The sequence below is a fragment of the Lepidochelys kempii genome, chromosome 19 (genome assembly GCF_965140285.1).
Source record: "Lepidochelys kempii isolate rLepKem1 chromosome 19, rLepKem1.hap1, whole genome shotgun sequence".
NCBI classification, from domain to species: Eukaryota; Metazoa; Chordata; order Testudines; family Cheloniidae; genus Lepidochelys; species Lepidochelys kempii.
Window position 1 is genome coordinate 9,448,041 of NC_136398.1, and position 11,369 is coordinate 9,459,409.

Below are 11,369 nucleotides of genomic sequence, written 5' to 3' on the forward strand. Positions count from 1 at the left end.
TAAACCAGCTCTGGAGAGAACACACTTTGTGGGATCCCATCTTGGGACTCCACACCCATCTACTGGGATCTTGCTAAGGCCACCTCCCCGGTTAGTAATGTGGGAAGGCCAGGGAGTTGGTGATCCCCTAGTGTCTGTTCACAGCCCTGCCTGAGTGTCACACCCCCACAATGAACCCATACCGTAGCACATTCCTGCTAAGGTACCGGGGGGGCTGAGCCTACTTGGTCTTTTCCTTCTTTGGCTTTTATGGTGTCATTTCTACTTTGCCATTTGTGTAAACTCAGCCAGAGACAGCATAGCAAGGATCAGATCAGTGCACTGGGTATTTGCCATGTGACTCATATTGCATAAGCCCCTTTGGCCTGTGGTGAATGGTGGTATGAGTGGGAGGTGTATTGCAGGGGATGATTCGATGAACCTGTATGGGGTCTGGTAGCCAAAGCAAATGAAGAGAGAGACATGCTAGACATAGAAAGAGGTGGAATTCGGACTATTATGGTAGTGGCTGATGAATGTAGCTACCATCTGATGGCTGTTCTGGGGATTGGAATTAACTGATTGGCCTCAGTCTACTTCCTGGTGGACAGGTGCCCTCATTAAAAAAAAATCACTAATAACTCCCTTGTTAGGTGTCCCAGCAAAGAAGCCAAAACTTGAATGGGTCATGGAAACTGAACTGTGTCCCTGGCACAGGTGGTCCCTGCAGGCCGGGCTCATGATAGCAGGGCAAGGTTTGGAAAGGGTTAGTAACTCTAGGGTGACCAGATGTCCCGATTTTATAGGGAGTGGGACAGCCCCAATATTTGGGGCTTTGTCTTATATAGGTGCCTATTATCTGCCACCCCGTCCCAATTTTTCACACTTGCTGTCTGGTCACCCTAAGTAACACGTAGTCTAAGTAATAAAATCATAACTAATATTTAATAATTCACTGTGCTCTACAGTGCATTTCATGCAAGGATCTCAAATCATTTTGCATACACTGAGCTAGATTCTTCCCCCACTACATATAGGTCCAAGGGTGCCCTCAGTCCCCACAACTAGTCTTTTAAACATGCCCATTAGAAAGCGGCACCTGCCCCTGGCTGTGGGTTCAACAGGAGTTCAGGGTGTTTAGCACATCGCAGGATCAGGGTCACAGAGATTAGAGATGGAGAAGGCACGTTAGGTCCGTCTGGCCAATTCAGGATTGTTCCCCCCAGTCTGCTCTCCAGGGCTCTGTCCATTCTGGTTTTAAATGACTCAAGTGATGGGGCTCCCACCCCTTCCCTGGAGAGCTGGTCACACAGCTGAACAGATTTTACTGTCAATTTTTACCTAATATTCATCTTAAATGTTCCCTTTCTTCACTTGAATCACTTACCCCTACTAATACCTCTTTGTGCCATGCTCGATAATGCCTCTCCCTCCCTGGCAATTAATCCCTTCAGATGCGTGTAGACAAGGGATGTCACATACCTGGATCCAGTCTGCTCGCTGTATTCATTTGGCCCACGTGACAGTCAGATTCTGCACAAGATTATATTCCAGTTGATTTATTTTATAATTCTATGGTACAAATGAGAAAGTTAGCAATTTGTCAGTAATAATGTGCTGGGACACTCTTGTATTTTTAGGTCTGATTTTGTAAGCAAGTAGTTTTTAAGTGAGGTGAAACTTGGGGGTACAAAAGACAAATCAGACTCCTGCAAGAGGTGCAGTTAGCCTGGAAAGGTTGAGAGCCACTGACAACCTAACAAGACATATGTAGCTTGCTGGCTTTAATCTTTCCTTGTTAATTCATTAAGCCTCCCCACCCCACTCTGATGTACACAAGCATTACTATAATCATGGGGGAACTGAGGTGCAGAGGGAGGTTGAGTCCAGGCTGTACAGCCAGTCAGTGGCAGGACTGGGTGTTCCTTCTCCAAGTCCACCCCTGCTTTGACTACTAGATCACACTCCCTCCCAGAACAGAGTCTAGAACCCAGGAATGTTGGCTCTCAGTCCCTGTGCTAAACTCTGGACCTCTCTCCTTGAGGTGGGAAGATAATTCAGGATTCCTGTCTCCCACCCAGCCCCCTACTCTAGACCACACTCTAGACCTCCAGCTCCCAGGTGTTAGGAGGGGTTCCAGCTCCATACAGACATGGCTGCTGTTTTTCCTGGAGCAAACAGGGTTCCAGAATGAATCATTGCACGGGAACATGTACATAAAGGGCAGACTGAAATGAATGTTTACTAATGAGAGCTGCTTGGCTCTCTGGAGACCAGTTTATGAAAAATAAATCACAGTGCCCTTGCTTTGGAAAACAGGCTGTTAATTACAGGCAGCCTCCCTTTGGGATGTTCACACTAGGAGGCGGAGAATAAATCGCCACAGTGGTGAAAACAGTTACGGAGCCCCTCAGAGTGGTTAACTGTTTAACCTCACTTTGTCTAGGTTTGGTCTCTTCCTGGAAAAAACTGTGGGGGTCTTTGATCCCAGAGGTTGGCAAGGGGGTCAGCAGCCTACAGCATCAATAGTAACGCATTGTGCCTTGTGCTTAGATACAGTGTTGCCTTTCATCTGAGAACCTTCTCAAAGCACTTTAGGAGCAGCACTGGTCCAGTTTTACAGGTGGGGAAACTGAGGCACGGGACGATTTGGCCAAGGTCAGACCGCGCATCAGTGGTGGAGCCAGGAATAGAACCCAACAGCCTGATTCTCAGACACCCAGTTTCTGGGCAGCAAGTTAAGGTGGCTTTAAGTCCCCTTTGGGCTCCCTGGACCGTTTCCTCAGCTGTGTGGCTGTAGGGCCACTGATTTCACTAGAGCAATGTTGGTTTAGATCATCTGAGGATGTGGCCCCTTGTGCTCTGGGATCAAACAGGGGTCTGCCAGGCCCCTGCTGTAAGTTAGAGTAGCTTCAAGGCTGCTCTAACTTATGCTCTGCTTCACATGGTCCCTGGCTATAGTGCAGTGTGCTCTGGACATGCCCTTAGTCTGCCCCCTCTGCCAGGGGGTGGGAGTAGGGCTGATGTTCTTGCAGTCCTACACCCTCTGTGTGGGGCTGAGAGGGTGCAACCCAGCATAAAAGGGCCTTAGCCGAGAACCAGGCCCCCAGAATCCAGAGAGAGGGAACGGGGCTGTCGTAGCCTATTCAGACTGGGCTGATGACAGAGCCTGAGGATGGGGATGCAGGGAGCGTGGGGGTGGGATTGCTCTGGGTCTCCCAAGTGTTTCTCTTGCTGCTTAAGGGCCAGTGTCACTGGTCTCTGGGGTAACCTATAAACACTGGACATGAGGAGCCGGGTAGGTCCAGAATCCTAGTCCCTCGCTGCTGCTAAGTTGTGTAGCAGTCTAGGGGAACTGACTGGATGAGTTTCAATCCAGTCCCCACCCTGACCAGTATTGTCTCATTGTTTCCTGGTGCTCCCCCGTCCCTCTGGCTGTATCCACCTGGTGTCTCTCATCTTGTTGGCTCTTTGGGGCAGGGGCCAGCTCTTTGTTCTGTGCCTGTACAACACCCAACCCCACAGATTCTTGGTCCAGGTTGGGGGCTCTGAGGTGCTAACAGAATACAAATAAGAAGAAATCGTTTCTCGAGGTTTTATACTGCTGTCCATCCCCGTAGTGTCTCAACGCTCACCATGGTGTCTTCCCGACAGTGCTCAGCCAATGTGCCTCAGGCCTGACCCCTAGGGGTGAAAGGGGAGTTAGGGTACCAAGGTTTATTCAGGCTGCCAGTCGAGAGCGAGTAAGGACTGGGGGGGGGGAAGGGGAGGGGGGCGCGATGGGGTCTGAGACACCAGGCCTGAGATCCACCAGCTCACGTCACATAGGTCATCAGAGAGGACAACGGTCAGTTGTCGCCAGCCCAGGCTGGATTGAAATGGACTTATAGGTGACAGATCTCCATAGTCCATTACCAATATCCTGAACCATCCAGTGCCGGCTCACAGGTCCTGCGAGTACAAAGCAGGCTCAGTCCCTGCTAGCTTAGCAGGCTCAGGAGCCAGTGCCTGCCAGTCTAGGTAGCCAAACCCTAAGGGCCTTATTCTGACTGAGCCGGCTCCCGCTCAGGTGGAGTTTCAGGCTAAGGCGTGTGCAGGGTGGAGGGTGACTCTCCCATCTGATTCCTGCACCGCTGGTATGCAGCCAGCTGAAAGTCTGGGGAGGCACCAGGGCAGGGCACGGGAGTCACGAGGGGAGAAGCCAGCCCAAACCTGCAAAGCACACACAGCTCCTGGCAGGATGTTTAGAGAAACGTGCCCAGAAGACGTGACTGGCTTGTACGCGGCCAGCAAGTCCAGGCCTCCCTTACCCTGGCAGCTCTAGAGTGGCTCACAATGCCAGCTGCATACACCTCCCGGCTTTTGGCCAGGGCCGAGCATGGGTGTCTGATGGGATGACAGTGTCTGGAACTCCAACCTTTCCCTCTCAGCTTCCTTCCAATCCCCTCCCCTCCCCTCCCCCCCCCCCCCCCCCCCCCGAGCACAGCAACCTCTGGACTGCGTCATTCTGCCTCCCAAAAGCCAACTCTGCTTCTGCGCCCCGTGCAGCAGGTGCCTGGCGTCTCCCAGAATTCTTTGCAGCTGGGAAGTGCAAAAGGATTGTGGGGCTCAGCTGAGCCCCAAAGGCAAAAATTGCAGGGAGGGAGCCAGAAACATACAGCTAGAGAAGGGCGGGTTGGGAGTGGCCTGTGAGGCCATTGTCCCCCACCCATTGTCACTTACAGGGGAACCCGAGTCACTGGGTCCCTCAGGCTGCCCTTTTCTCTCCTTTTTCCTGTTGGGGATGGGAGAGGACGGGAAACCCCCAAAGCCCCGTTTCTCACCATGTCAGAATGATTGCATCCCCGTGACTCACACTCAGCTCAGTAATCTGGGAAGCGTTGGTCCAGATGCGTTTGCTCTCTATCCCCAGGGCTTTCTTGGTGGGCACCCCTTAGCTCTGCAGTTCTCTCCCTCTTCAGCTCATGTGCAGGAAGAGGTGCAAGAGGCATTTGTGTGTGGGTTTGGGTTGGCATTATCGTGTGTGTGTGTGTGTGTGTGTAGGGGAAGGTGGGGTGCCTGGAGGACCACACACATTGTGATCTTTACCAGTTGCTGGGAACCGGCTCTGAGCAGCATTCTAACTTGTCAGTTTCACCTAGCTCTTCCTCTGGGGCTGGTAATGTTGGGGAGCGGTCTGTGTTGTGGGGGCCAGTTGATTCAATAGCAATGGATAGGGCCTGATTCTGCCCCACCTCCTCTGGGTTTCTGCCTGTGTAAGTGTGCTGACTTCAGGGGGTTTGCACGCAAGCGTAAGCGACAAGAGGCTCAGAGCCTTTGGTTTTTATTTTGTCAGGATGGTGCGTGAATGTGTCTGTGTGTGTGTGCACACTGGTGTGTGTCCACACCCTTGTGCATTGTGTGTATAAAACAAATGGTAAAATGATCTAAATAAAACCAAACTTTTTAGCCATCCCAGAAGAATGTGTCTGGGCTTAGGGAGAAGCTTTAATTAGGACACCTGTCAGCACACCCAGCTTCAAAGGACTTCTCTCCTCCTTAATTCCTGAAGCCTCACAACACCCCGCAAGGACGGAGAGAAGTTTGGTCTTCCCTTGTTCGGCAGATGGAGAAACTGAGGCATGGCGAGAGGAAGTGATTTTGGGCTGGATTAGAGCACAGCTCTGGGCACCCCAGGGCAGCCCCGCATCCTTGGCCGGGATGGAAAAGCCCGTGTTTATGAATGCCAAAGCAGAGTCTTTCATATGACCTTCCTGCTCTGATAACGAGCCCAGAACGCAGACGCAAGCTCAGAGCTGTGTACACAGGCGCGTGTGTTCGGGAGTCACTTTGTAAACAGGCGGCCGCATTCATGCGCTCAAGAATGCCCCCCTCCACTCTCCTCTGAATTCACCACTCCCCAGGGCGCCTCTCCAGGTCACACCTTTGTTTATACATTTCCCTGCATGGGCCTAAGAACAGGGCTCTGTCTGCTGGGCTTCGCCGGGCCTGGTCAAATTATTTTGAAGACGGCTGCTTCTTTGCCACAGTCTCTGATAGTTTCTGAAACAGGCTAAGCCTTCTAACGGAGCACAAGGCATCAGCTCTGTGCCCTAGTCTCTGAGGAGGGTCTGGGTGGCCCCAGTTATGGGGTAGGGGAGAGCGAAGAAGAGATCTGACCCAAAGCAGCAAGTACATGAGCCAGTTATTAATGAAGCCACACATGGCTTCAGTGAGGCAGGACAGTGCTATCATCCCTAGTTCACAGATGGAGAAACCGAGTCACGGAGAGGGGAAGCAACTTGCCTAAGGTCAACCAGTGACTCAGAAGCAGAACTAAGAACAGAACCCAGGTGTCTGGATTCCCAGTTGTGAGCTCTAAGCACTAGACGGCGCTCCCTCTCCTCTGCAAGGGTGTTGCAAGCCAGGGGGGAGTGGGCCTGGCAGGCAAGGGTCCTCGGGCCATAGGAACTGGAGAGGAGGTTGCAGTTACAATGCGGGGATAGAAGGATAAGTGAAGGAGACAGGCAGCAAGTACAGAGCTGGGGTGGGGGGTGGTGGCAGAAGGGGAATAGAGAGCAGGAAGGGTGGGGATAGAAGGTGTATGAAAGCTCTGGGGAGGGTCAGAGGGGAAGCTGGGGGAGAAAGCAGAGGGATGGAAAGCTCAGGGTGTGGAGATGAATGGGAACGGAGAGTTGAGGGTTGGGAGCAAAGAACTAGTGCGCGGAGCAGAGGGCTACAGAGAGCTGGGGGTGCGTGGCAAGGTGCTGGGGTGCAGAGCAGAGTGTTAGGGCCAAGGAAGGGAACAGCACATTGGGGGAGGGGAGAGCAGGGCGCTGGGATGCTGGCCTCTGCAGTTTTGTAACATTCCCTGCTTTCTTCTCTTTCCCCAGCTGCTGGTTTCCCCCCCGCCCCTTCCCTTCGCAGCAAGTATTTATGTGGCTGGTACACACCAAAGTAATGCGGTGTCGCTATAGATCATTCTCAGCACCATAAAGCTGGCAGGATGAAATGAGTTTAGTGCACAGGAGAGGAGAAATGATTGAAAATGTTGCAGATTTGTTCAAGGCCTCATCTCACTTTTGCCCAGAATGACTCCCTTCTCTAATCAGCCAGTCCCAGGGCGGCTTCTCTTCTCCCTGCTCTTGATTAAATCAGCCTCTGCAGTTTTTTACATATTTATTCCATGGCCAGGGGAGGGGATTTTGTGTTGTCCCCAGTTGGTTTCTAAGCACAAGGGCAATGGAATTGATCCTTTCTGTACGGGTAGGAGACAGAAGGGTGCTTGCTGCGGTTGACCCTTCTGCACTTTGGCTGAGCAGCCAGTATTGAATCTATCAGAGTTCAATCTGCAGCAAAATCTCCCATGAGGAATCAGTTTGTGTGTGTGTGTGTGTGTCTATATACAGATTTGATATCGATAATGCCTTTATTGTTATTATTTGTATTACCGCAGTGACTGGGAGCCCCAGCCATGGACCTGCGTCCCATTGTGCTAGGCGCTGTACAAACACAGAACACAAACCTGCACCCCCCCTGTGTGTTCACAGCCCTTCCCCGTGTGCTGGGATTGATCCCCCCGGCTTTACAAACACAGCCCTCGAGCTGTGTGGCAAATTATATTTTTTTCCCTGGGGGGGGGGGGGGGGAAATCAATGAAAATTTCCCCTTTTTGTTGACTTTTTTTCAGGTTTTCATAAAAACAAACAAGCCCCCAAATGGCAACATTTGGGGATTTCACTGTTTGGATGAAAACCTTGATGAGGTTGCTGTTTCGCTGAAACTCCATTTTTCATTGGAAAAAAAGGTTGACTAAAAAATGTCAAGCAGCCCTAACTAATCTCCCTGACTCCTGGTCTGGGATGGGGGAGCTGCCAGGATTGGTGCTGAAGGGAGTGGGGTTGGGGACTCAGGAGGTGGCCCTCTTCCCTGTAAGTCAATGCTGAACCAGTGTTCCCTGCCCAGCTCCTGGTCCCCCTGCCCGGAGTGGAGTGCATTGGAGGGGGGGTCTTTCTTTGTGTTTATGCTGCTGCTCACATTTCACCCACATAAGGGATCCTTTGGTATTTACAAGCACTTTCCTTAAAAGGATTAACTTCAACACATGCATTCTGGTCCCTTTACGGCACGTGATCTTCAGGCACAATAACGAGATTTAAGTGCCAAGGCAGATGCCAGTTTAGATTGGGCTACTGACTGGGATTCATTGATTACAGAAGCCAGGCCAGGCTCTGGCTTCTCATCTGATCTGTAGAGAGACACAAGGGACAGTAAAAAATCTATGTGGATCTTTGACATCTATCCTCTTTCCAGTGAGACTTTTGGACATTATCTGACGATAGTGACACTCAGTGCTAATTGGGCTTCTGTCTGTGCCATGGAAACCCACCTTCCACTCAGCAGCTACATAGTTGGCAATGCTGAGTATGTAGCTGGAGGACATTCTGCCTGGCAGCTCCGATGAGGAGACTCCTGGAAGCTGTTAGGTCCTGTTGCAGGGGGGCTGGAAACCTGCCAGCAAGGAGCTGAGGTGCTAAAGAAAGGAGAAAGCTGCCCCTTCCTAAAGTGCAGGGGCTGAGAGGTTTCCTAGTTGCGGGTCTCCAGCTATGAGCAATAGGATGAAAGCAAGCAAAAGGGAAATTAAAGCTGGTTGTCAGGAAACATTTCCTGAGAAGTAACAAGATCTGTTAGACTGTGGAATGGTCCCCCAAGTGGGAAACCTGCAGTTTCCACCATTAAAAACTAGACAGGACAAAGCTGGTCATTTTTAACCTGTTTCCAAAATACCACATTGATCTCACTTCTACTATAGCTCAGCTAAGCTAACGGGGTGTAAGAGGAAGGAGAATCAGGCCTCGGCTATTGGTTTGATTTCCTACACACATTGGGGTTTTGAAAACCAGTTTAGCCTTTTTGTTTTTAAGATGGCACTTAAAATATTGATAACGGTTTGATAACGGCATGGTGCCAACTGGCAAGGATGCCAATGTAACTTCTCTACAAATCAGGTCAATTGCGTTACCATGGTGAAGGCTGTGATCTCATAGAGAATGGAATTATCAGATCATGAGCAGAACTAAGTGGGGCAGAGATTCCAGTCAGAGAAAGAGAGCGGAAGGGAGGGAGAGAGACCAGGTGATGGGCGACACCTCAGATTCCCGATATCCCTGTCTGCTCATGTTCTAATGAAACCAAACAACCCCCTCCCGCACCGGAAATCCTCCATCACTTCAAAGTACTGTTAGCAAAGGGCTCCAGGAGATGGATCTGACTCCCGTGCTATTTTATCTTTGTGTTCTGGAGCACTGACCGTGAGTATTGGTGCTCACACAGCTTATTGTGACTTTCGTCTTCCGTTTGAAACCCCATCTCTTTCCAGCAGATGCTAGAAACGAGCCTCCTTACAAATAAAACTGCCACAGGGGCTAGATAGATATTTGATCAGCATGGGTTTTGAAATCAATACATTAACACTAACCACACGTCACTTAAGTTTGTTAGGGGTGAAACAATGCTGATGAGGACTCTTCCTTTGCTGGTTATCCAATATATATATCCCTTTCTGGGGCCCCCAGGCAAGGGGAAAAAGGGGCACTAAAACGAGGTTCACCCCCGGTTCACCAGAGACCTGGTAATGCCCCCGCATCTTGACCCAATTAGCTATATCTATGTAGCTATCTATGGGCTTGGGAGACAGAGGTGGGAGAATGCTTTTGGGAAAGCTGGACCAAGATTTGAGCAGAGCCCCCAAATATCCTCAGCAGGTGTAAATCAGCACAACTCCACTGAAGTCAATACATTGATTTACACCACCTGAGAATCTGGCCGTGTTTTTAATGACTCCCTATCTGCAAATGCAAAATGACTTTATATTCTTGCTAGAATTAAACATTTTTCCTGCAGGGAAAGACCATGCTGACTGACTCCATCTCTTTCTAATGACATTTCCCCCCACCATCTTCTCTAATTAAATTTGTTACAGTAATTAGTTGGGCTCTGTCTCTTTTTGCTTGAACAGGTTATACAGAGTGCTCGCAGAGAGGAAGGAGAGTTTTGTGGCTAAGGCTCTAAACGAGGACTCTAGACAGCCAGGGTCAGTTCTTAATTCTGCTCTGCCTGTGTGACCTTTGGCAAGTCACTTCTGTTCAGTGTTCTAGCCGAAGAAGAGGCAGGATGGTGCAGCATTCAGGCTTTATTCCTTCCTCCACATATACAGGCTTCTCTTTCCAAGAAGTTCCTGAAAGTAGAGGCCTCTAAGTTTCTACACATTACCCTATACATGAGCATACTGTCATAGTATATAAGGGCCCATATTACAATTTAGGCCTTCTGTGACGCATGGCTAGAAAGGGTTAAACATCCTGCAAAATAAATTACCCGCAAGAGACATGTAGGGAGATAATGTTTGTGTTTTTGTGTATTTACATATGTATGAGTAGGGTCCACAATTAACGGTCCCTGTCTATGCTGTATTCTGATACTTTAGAGGTCAAAAGAACATCCTAGTGTTTAAATGAATTGTAAACATGGGATATCTCGGTATTCATCTCTCTTTGAAATGTACTGTGAATGGTAGAGGAACAAGCAAATGGCCTTATGTTAATTCATATTGCTAAGTATTGGTGATGGACCTCCTTCAAAGTCATCCTAATCACCTTTTGTTCCTGGAGGAAATCCCAACTTGTCAAAGAGGACATGAAATTGTATAAAAGATCCTTGTATAAAAGATCCCTGTCATCTCAGATCTGCTTAGACCTCATCAGGGGAAGTTTGAGTAGTAAGACTGAGGTCCCAGTTATGCTGGTATGCCCGGAATATAAGATTTGGACATTTGACTATGAACTGAATTCTGAAGGAACTCTTTGCAACTACAAAGCTCACGGTCTCTGCTATGAATCTGAACCTCAATGAATTGAACTCATGTCTGTATGTATATCGATCTTTTAACCAGACTCTCTTTTGTTTTTTAATACATTTTAGTTTAGTTAATAAGAATTGGCTGTAGCGTGTATTTGGGTACGATCTGAAACATTCATTAACCTGGGAGGTCATGTGTCCGATCTTTTGGGATTGGTAGAACCTATTCTTTTATGTGACGAAATAAAATTTACAGAAATTTTCATCATATTTGACATGTGTACCTGGATGGAGGCCTGAGGCTGGATCACTTTAAGGGAACTGTGTTGTCTGGACTTCTGACTAACCAGTAAGGTAATAAAGAAGCTGTTTGATGCTGGCTTGCTGAATCTAAGTATTGGAATATCCAGAGCTTTAGGGGGATTGGCTGCCCCATTCTTTGCAGTTCACCCTAATTGAGTGACCACAGCTAGCTCCCCGTTGGGACCCCAGTCACACCTTCACACACAGGTTGGACTGCTTTATATAGACCAGTATTGTTAGTTACATAACCT